This window comes from Hippoglossus stenolepis, chromosome 14, assembly GCF_022539355.2.
Source record: "Hippoglossus stenolepis isolate QCI-W04-F060 chromosome 14, HSTE1.2, whole genome shotgun sequence".
NCBI classification, from domain to species: Eukaryota; Metazoa; Chordata; class Actinopteri; order Pleuronectiformes; family Pleuronectidae; genus Hippoglossus; species Hippoglossus stenolepis.
In genome coordinates, this window is record NC_061496.1 from 27149794 (window position 1) to 27158775 (window position 8982).

The following is an 8982-nucleotide window of genomic DNA, read 5'->3' on the forward strand; positions in this document are numbered from 1 at the left end:
TTAATTTCGTTGACGAAAACTATGACGAAACTATTCGTTAACGACCTTTTTCTCATGACTAAGACGAGACTAAGACGTGACGAAACGGATCTTTTGAAAATAAAAACTATGACACCCATTTTAACTTCGTTGACGAGACGAGACGAGACGAAAAATATTGTTGGTTGACTAACTCAGGGTTCCCAAACTTTTCAGCCCGTGACCCCAAAAATAACGGTGCCAGACTGCGACCTCACCTACCCTGGATGTGGTATATAATGTTGCGCACAGCCACGCACATGCACTATTAGGCCTATGCAAACACGGGCATTAATACAACACAAAAGAACAACAGCCTTACAGCCATGATATTATTTTATAGCAATTTAAGAAATAGAATATAACCAGAATACAGGGAAACTCCTGTATAAACAGCAGGGCTGAGTGAGCATGCTGTAAGTAGGCATGTCTGTGCGCGTCTGTATGCAAAACGAGCAGCAGAAACCTTATTGCCGCCATGTGCAAAAACTTTAGGTTATTTATTTTAGCCTAAACATTACTTTAATTTTAAACTCACTAATGAGATAGGTGGGCAACATGCATGGAGCAGAGCAAGTCCATTCTCGGCTTTGTTTTGAGACGGCGACTGGAGATCATTCCCTCCACGTTTTAGCTGCGTCTGTATTTATTCTTTATGTATGTCAGGGCTGAGAAAGTCTTGCACAAGTACGCCAGCCTTGTTAACCAGTCAGGGTCAGTGAGGTGGTCAGCGAGTTGGGATTCATGCTCCATCAGAAATATGCTCACCTCGGCTCCAAGAAGCTCACGAGGCGGCTCACATTTCCCGCAAGAGCAAGTCTGATATTGAGTAGACGTGTTTTTATGTAGTGGACCATTTTTATTGCAATGTCAAGAATATATTTAAGCTTTGGTTCAAGTGTTTTGCTTGCAAGAGATTCTCTGTGAATAATACAGTGCGTGAAATTTACGTGCGGCGCCACTTGTAAGACTCGCCAGTCCTTTTCTTTCCCAGCATCGCCCAGCCCTGTCCCGACACACACCAATACAGCTTTTAAAGATAGTCCTCTTCTTTAGTTTTGTAAAATGTCTCATATCTGTGCACGCCCACCCGGAGTGCGGTGTGGAGCGCGTAGCAAACAGCATTACGCTTCTCCGTCAAAACTGTATCTGATGAAAACAAGCAGCTGGGCAGATTTTAATATATCTGTGGATCATCTAACTGTAAAGCATATTTCCTTTCTTAACTCTATCCACCAGCTGGCACTTTATGTCCTGGCCATGTCGAGGATGTGCGTCAGGGCAACAGTCCCGTTAGACAGCGGCACTGATTCCAGATCACGGCTACTTTATCTACAGCAGCGGTTTAATTAACGCTTTCGCCGATTGTGTGTGGCTTTTTGCCTGTGCACTAAATATGCCACATCATATGATGCCTTTGAGCTTCGGGATTATTCAATGAGCGGTAAGGACTTACTTTTGGCCTTGCAACTCTCTACTCGCTCTGCACTAATGTGTTAGATAACTTCATCCCTTCCTCCTACATACGCCACATCCTATAGACCTATGCTAGGAGGGATATCTAATGGGATAACCTAAGTACTGCAAGCTAGAATATTATGCAGTTGTCCCTGGGCCTGAGAAGGGAAGAAAAAGGAGTTTAATGTGGCTATTAAATGTGACTCAAAACTAGACTAAAATGTAATTAGTTTTCGTTTCGACTAAAACTAGACTAAATGTTCTGAGTTTCATTACGAAAACTAGACTAAAACTAAGAAGGATAAAAATGACTAAATGTGACTAAAACTAATACTTATTTTCGTTTCAAAGATCAAGACTAAGACTAAATCAAAAATAGCTGCCAAAATTAACACTGGTGGAGAAAGGCATTTTCTTCTCTTCATCATTCCTGTTTATGCTGGAGTGAATATTATAGAAGTGACACTAAATCTGATTCTGATTGTGTTGCAAGTTGATTTAGCGCAGCATCAGCACAAGCCAAGAAGTTAAAACCTGAACAATACGAGCTCTCTACAGAAATATCAGTAGTGGCATATGTACCAACCAGTAACTAACTAAAAGCTGAAGAGCAGGGTTCACTGAACACATGGGGAACATTATGCTGCCTGTACATTCTACACACTAAACCTTTAAGGTTTCTACATTCTATTGGCCAGGTATTCAGTATCCTAAGCATCCACATTTAGATTTAAAGATGGAAAATAATTACATTACCAGAGTTTAAATTGATAAAAAATAAGAGTCGGGTTCACAACTGCTGAGACAACCTATTTGAGAAATAGGTTTAAGAATAGAGAGGATGACTGTGGTTTCTTCCGAGCATGGAAGTCTGAGTTTAAATCAGCTATAGCAACTCAAAACTAAACTGCAAATGTGCCGGATTGGGAGTATGAATGTTGTTTAACTGAAGTGAATATCAGGGACTGAACTAATCTCCAAGTCTCAGTGTCTCCGACTACACCCTGATCTGGACTCAGCTCCACCAAGAGAACAACCACAGCCAGCAGTGGTGCAGCCTGATGACCAGTCGGGACACTCAGCTGCTACCGCTGCAGAGGGCGCAGGCAGCAGCTCCAGCCGCCCTAACCTCTATCCAGACTCCACCTTGTTGCAGCGGAGGATGTGGACAGGCTTCCCAGCATACACCACCCATATGTGGCAGCCCATATTCCACGGCAAAATGGAAAAAGGACAATTCATATCCTAAATGCAACCTCGCAAGCACAGAGGGGGCGCTAGTCAGTTATTTTGCCATGCCCATTCCTTAAAACCATCTGAATGTCTGCAGGGGGGGGCTGTTGTTACACAAATTTAGTTTGAGGGAGGTTGAACCTCCAACACCGAAGTTATAGTAATTTCGTGTGTCACGGCGAGTTGATGAACTTTGACGCCACACCACTATAATGGCGTTTGATGAAAAGTCACAGTAATGTTTTGCCTACATTATCAATGTCTTGAGACCCATTTGATACAGTTTGACATGGCTTCGAGCAGTGGGTGAGGAGGAATACCTCCAAGTGTAAGACGTTCCAAAAACAAGACATTTCTTGTTTCCACCAGGGGGCGCTGTGATTTTAAGTCAAGATTTCTTTGTAGATGTCATCAGGCCGGGACTTTTGTTTTACATGTCTAGTTTGGAGTCGATTGGACCTTGTATGTCCGAGATACAGAACCTCGTGTTTTGATGGCGTGTAATCAAACTTTGATGCCACGCCACGGTCACACCGTGTGATGACAAATCGATCTTTGAGTTAGTTTTTATCTCCATCTTGTTGTGATGACACTCATCTCAATTTGAAGTTGATCAGATGAAAGCCCTGGGACAAGTTCGTCAAAGTAAAAATTTGGAATATGGCCAAAATGGCCACTAAATGCAAAATGGCGGGCTTCCTGTTGTGTTTTTCGTAATGCCCCTTGAGACTTTTTTGTATGACTGGTCACGATACACCTGGGCTACGATTTTTGTGAAGATCGGTCAAAGGGAAACCTAGGGGCTGCGTTCCAGGGGGCGCTGGTGAGCCATTTTGCCACGCCCATTTCAAATCACTCCAGAATACGTACATTTTCACCACTTTCTAATTTACTGCAAACTTTAGAATATTTTTGAGAATGTTGAAGCCCTCAAAAAGCCCCTTCTTTTCCCTGAATAATAATAACTAGGGCTACATTGTAGCACTAACGGGCCCGAGCACAGGCATTTCGAAGCCTGTTGCGGTTGGTGGAGAGAGCGATCAATGACCAAGCGCACGTCTCTGTGTTTTGCGCACTGCGGCAAGGACAAACGCTTCACTTCCTGCGTCCGTCCCGCGATGTCGATCCTTGCCTGCTAATTGCTCATTACGGTCCACGCTATCAATTGCACATCACACTTTGAACATTTTATGGAAATCGAATGGTAGTTGTAAAACAAAGCTTACTTCCTGTTGCCAGTAGGTGGCGCCATCACTATTATTACCTACAGACTAATATATCTCTTCAAGTAGGGGCTCTGATGTAGCGTGAGCAATTTTGTGTCAATTGGACAATGTTACAACAACTTAATTTTCACACTGATCAGTAGGTGGCGCTATGACCCTGAACTAATATTAATATATGGATGTGTTCAGGTCAGGATTGTGATCATAGGTCAGTAGTTCGGAGCCGGTTGGATAATGCAGAGTGGATTTACAAAGTACTTCCTGTTTCATGGCGAATCAGAAGGTGGCGCTATGACACTGAGGAAATATTGACACATAGAGCTGTTCAGGCTTGGACTATAATCATGAGACAGAAGTTTGGTAGTGATAGGACTATGCACACTGGAGTTATGCCAACATCGTCTCCTTTGGCGAAGGATGATCCTTCGCCGCACCTCAATGTTTACACGGTTTGAGGAAATGTCACGATTCTGACCATGGTCCAATGACTTGACTGAGCTCATTTGAGCTGTTTATTGTAAAGCAGCCAGGAGCAGTTCATCAAAGTATAAAACATGTCACTTCCTGTAGCCACCAGGGGGCGCTGTGATTTTAAGTCATGATTTCTATGTAGATGTCATCAGGCCGGCACACTTGTCTTACATGTCTAGTTTGGACTCGATTGGACCATGTATGTCCGAGATACAGAACCTCGTGTTTTGATGGCGTGTAATCAAACTTTGACACCATGCCACGGTCACACCGTTTGATGAAAAATCGATCTTTGAGTTAGTTTTTATCTCCGTCTTGTTGTGATGACAGGCATCTCCATATGAAGTTGATCAGATGAAAGCCCTGGGACAAGTACATCAAAGTAAAAATGTGGAATATGGCCAATATGGCCACTAAAGTCAAAATGGCGGGCTTCCTGTTGCTTTTTTCCAATTGCACCTCTGACCTTTTTTGTTTGTCTGGTCATGATACACCTGGGCTACGATTTTTGTGAAGATCGGTGAAAGCTAACTGAGGGGGTTTTCCTTAGATGGCGCTGTTGAGCCATTTTTCCACGCCCATTTCAAATTACTCCAGAATACAATTACTTTTTGGGGTTTTGAATTCTCTGCAAACTTTGATAACAATTTGAACATGTCTAGGCCCTGAAAAAGCCCCAAAAGGGAAATACAAATCCTTCGAAATACAATAGGGCCTCCCACCGTCGGTGCTCGGGCCCTAATTACATAAATCTTATTAGGGCCCGATCACCGAACAGAGTGGGAGACAGTGAGACAGTGAGGCCCTATTTTCTTCAGGCAAATTAATTGGCTTTTTGAGGGCTTTAACATGCTCAAATCGTTACCAAAGTTTGCAGAAAATTAGAAAGTGGTGAAAATGTACGTATTCTGGAGTAATTTTAAATGGGCGTGGCAAAATGGCTCAACAGCGCCCCCCGTGCCCCCTGGAACGCGTTCACATTGACCGATCTTCACAAAAATCGATACACAGGTGTATCATGACCAGACAAACAAAAAAGTCTCGAGGTGCAATTTGAAAAACACAACAGGAAGCCCGCCATTTTGCATTTAGTGGCCATTTAGTGGCCATTTAGTGGCCATTTTTCACATTTTTCACATTTTTCACATTTTTACTTTGACGAACTTGTCCCAGGGCTTTCATCAGATCAACTTCAAATTGAGATGAGTGTCATCTAAACAAGATGGAGATAAAAACAACCTCAAAGATCGATTTTTCGTCAGACGGTGTGACCGTGGCGTGGCGTCAAGGTTTGATTACACGCCATCAAAACATGAGGTTCTGTATCTCGGACATACATGGACCATGAATCAAAGGCTACAACCAAAAACAAAGGAAGCTGGACTTCAAACCTGTCTCAGAGCTGTGGCAGCTGCTGAGAAGGCTGTGATATGTGATGTTGTGATATATGATGATGATGGTGCCATATGCTTGGCCCTATTGTATTTCGAAGGATTTGTATTTCCCTTTTGGGGCTTTTTCAGGGCCTAGCCATGCTCAAATTCTCACCAAAGCATATGCTCGGGCCCATTATTATTATTATTATAATTATAATAATAATATCTTTTTATTATTATTTTTTGTCATTATAATTTTTTTTTCAGGCAAATGAATTGGCTTTTTGAGGGCTTTAATTATTATTATTATTATTATTTATTTATTTTTTCAGGCAAATGAATTGGCTTTTTGAGGGCTTTTAATTGAATTTGTTTTCAATGAAGGTTGGTATTAAATGGCTGGTAAATCCGATGATATGAGAAAATCGACAGTGTAAAAGGTGTATCTTTGTTATTATTATTGTATTATTGTCATAATTAATATATAAATAAAACCAATTGTAAAGAATGTAAGAAACATTGTTTGTCTTGTGTTGCTGTGTTGTGTTGTTGTGAACAGTAGCACACTAAACCATTCACCCTGATGTGTTTAACTCCAACACTGTGTTAATTGATCAGAGCCATGAATCCTGTATCTATATTCAGAAAGACATACACAGGTAGATGTTACCTTACTTGTTATATTTATTTACAAGATTAAACATATTTACAATATTTACATAATTATAATATTTTGGACAAACTTTTATCTACACATCCCTCTCTTCTTTGTACAATGTCTGCTGGTTCAGGAGTTTGTCTTTGTTTTAGACCTTCACTGTCCCCAGCTGCTGCTCCTCTCTCCTCCACATCCTCTCAACAAACTTCAGCTCGTTCTCTCTCTCACTGAGCTTTTTAAAGATCGAGTCTGCTGCAGCTTCACCTCCAGCTTCCTCTGTCCGACCTTCAGCAGGTTGACCTGATCCTTCAGAGCCTGGTTCTCCTTGTCCACCTCCTCCTCTCTAATCCAGCTCGTCTCTGCCTCCACCTCTCTGCAGCTCAGTCTCTCAGATCGAGTCTGCTGCAGCTTCACTTCGAGCGTCTCTGCCCGACTCTTCTTCAGGTCCTTTTCTTTAGCCGTGAGCACGGCCAGGCAGTCAATGTAAGTGTTGGTCTTTTTTCCTTAGTAGCACTCACGATTAGCTGGTTCTTGTGTATCAGCTCATCTTCAAGCCTCCTCTGTCCGACCTTCAGCAGGTCGACCTCCTCCTTCAGAACCTGGTTCTCCTTCTCCACCTCCACCTCTCTGCTCCAGCTCGTCTCGGGCTGAGGTGGCTCCTGGTGCAGACTTGCCTCCAGTCTCCCACACTTGGCCTGACACTCAGTGAGCTCGAACAGGCAGTCCATGTAGGCTCTGAAGCGATTACATCGTTTCCTGGTCTCTTTTTTCACGAGACCATCCTTTTCTCTCAGCTGCTCCTTCAGAGACGAGGTTCCATCTTTGAGAGCCTTTATCTCATCCATGGCTCGGATGAGTTCGGCTTTGAGGCTCGTCACAGTGTCTTGTTGTTGCATATTTCACAACGGAGACAAGAAGTTCTTCTTGATTAAGCACGGAAGAAACTCGAGTTCAAAGAGTTGATTCACAGTTTCCTCTCGTCTGTTCGGTTGGTTGTTGACTCCTTGTCGAATAGTAGTTGTCGAGGATTTGTTCTCGCAAAAAATATTCTGCTCTCGTCTGGATCTTGGCGGCAAAAAACGGTTGTCTGCAGGTGACAACATGAAATAGTGTTTAAGATTTAGGTGAAATTGATCTATTGACAGACATTCAATATAAAATAATTGGCACAGAGAGAGAGACACACAGAGAGATGGCTGGTTTGAGAGAGAGAGAGAGAGAGAGAGAGAGAGAGAGAGAGAGAGAGAGAGAGAGGCAAAACTTCCCTCATCAGTCACCATGGCAACCAGATGCTTCCATTTGAATTTTAATCTGAATTTGATTGGCAGTGACAGCTGTTGTCTTTTTGACTTTGCCTTAAATACTGTAGTTAGAGTTAGCATCATGCTATCACGTATCACTCATTCATTTCAATAGCAACATTAAATGACAAGAATACCACAGGAATCAATATAAGCAGCAGAAAACACAAGACTCATTTGAATAAATACATTTAATAAACAACCAGCACAGAAACCAGCACATTATCAACATTTAACAGCAGCAGCTTTATATTTTACAGTAGCATCATTTCAAACTTTAATTATGAGCCTGAATTGTAGAGGTTAACATACTGGATAAATACAGAGTTCAAGAGAGGGAGACATGACTTACCTCACACAAGGTCAGAGTGCAATAACAAACTGTCTTCAACTTTAACAGCATTAAAGGCAGAGTCAAAAAGACAACAGCCAATCAGAGGTCTCCTGTGGAAGGTGTCCAATCAGATTGGTCCTGTTGTCCCAGCCCCAGTGGAATTATGATGGAATTACTCTGTCAATCAAAATCAGCTTCAAAGTCAAACCTTAGCATCTGGTTGCTATGGTGATGAAAACACCAACTGATGAAGGAAGTTTTCACAATCATTTATTTTAGTAAATACTTTTTGTTTTACTCTAACTCATGAAGATATTTTCATGACTACATTTGATTTACATTTAAAATAATAATAATATTTTATGAATAATGTTATTTAATAGTATTTAAATTATATGTTTAAAACTCTTTAAAACACTTGAAGTTGCCTTTTTCTGTGTGTGTAAAATAATCCTTTTTAGTCCTTAGTACCACAATTTGCCAGTTAACCCCTCACATAGTGTTTGGGTCAAATATGACCCTTTGTGACATTTGACAGCAGTAAAAATACCCTAAATGTCTTTTTTTTGCCTGACATTTGATGACCTTTCCTACAGTCACACCATATACACAAAAATGAAAATATTTTTAAATAGTATACTTTCTTACAGGTAGTGGGACAAATAATAATATGTAATTGCCTAGTGGTGTGTGCAATATTTTATGTTATTATCTTATCTTATTTTGTTGATAACCATAACTAGGGCCAGAACAGAAGCTAGCTAGTTAACAGATAGTTAGTATTGTACATATTTCTCTTTCTTACTAGTAATGGATTGCATTAGATGTGCAAAAGCAGCTGTGTGAAATTAATTGTAGGTGTTCCCTAGTGCAGTGGTTTTCAAATGGGGGTACTAGTACCCCTGGG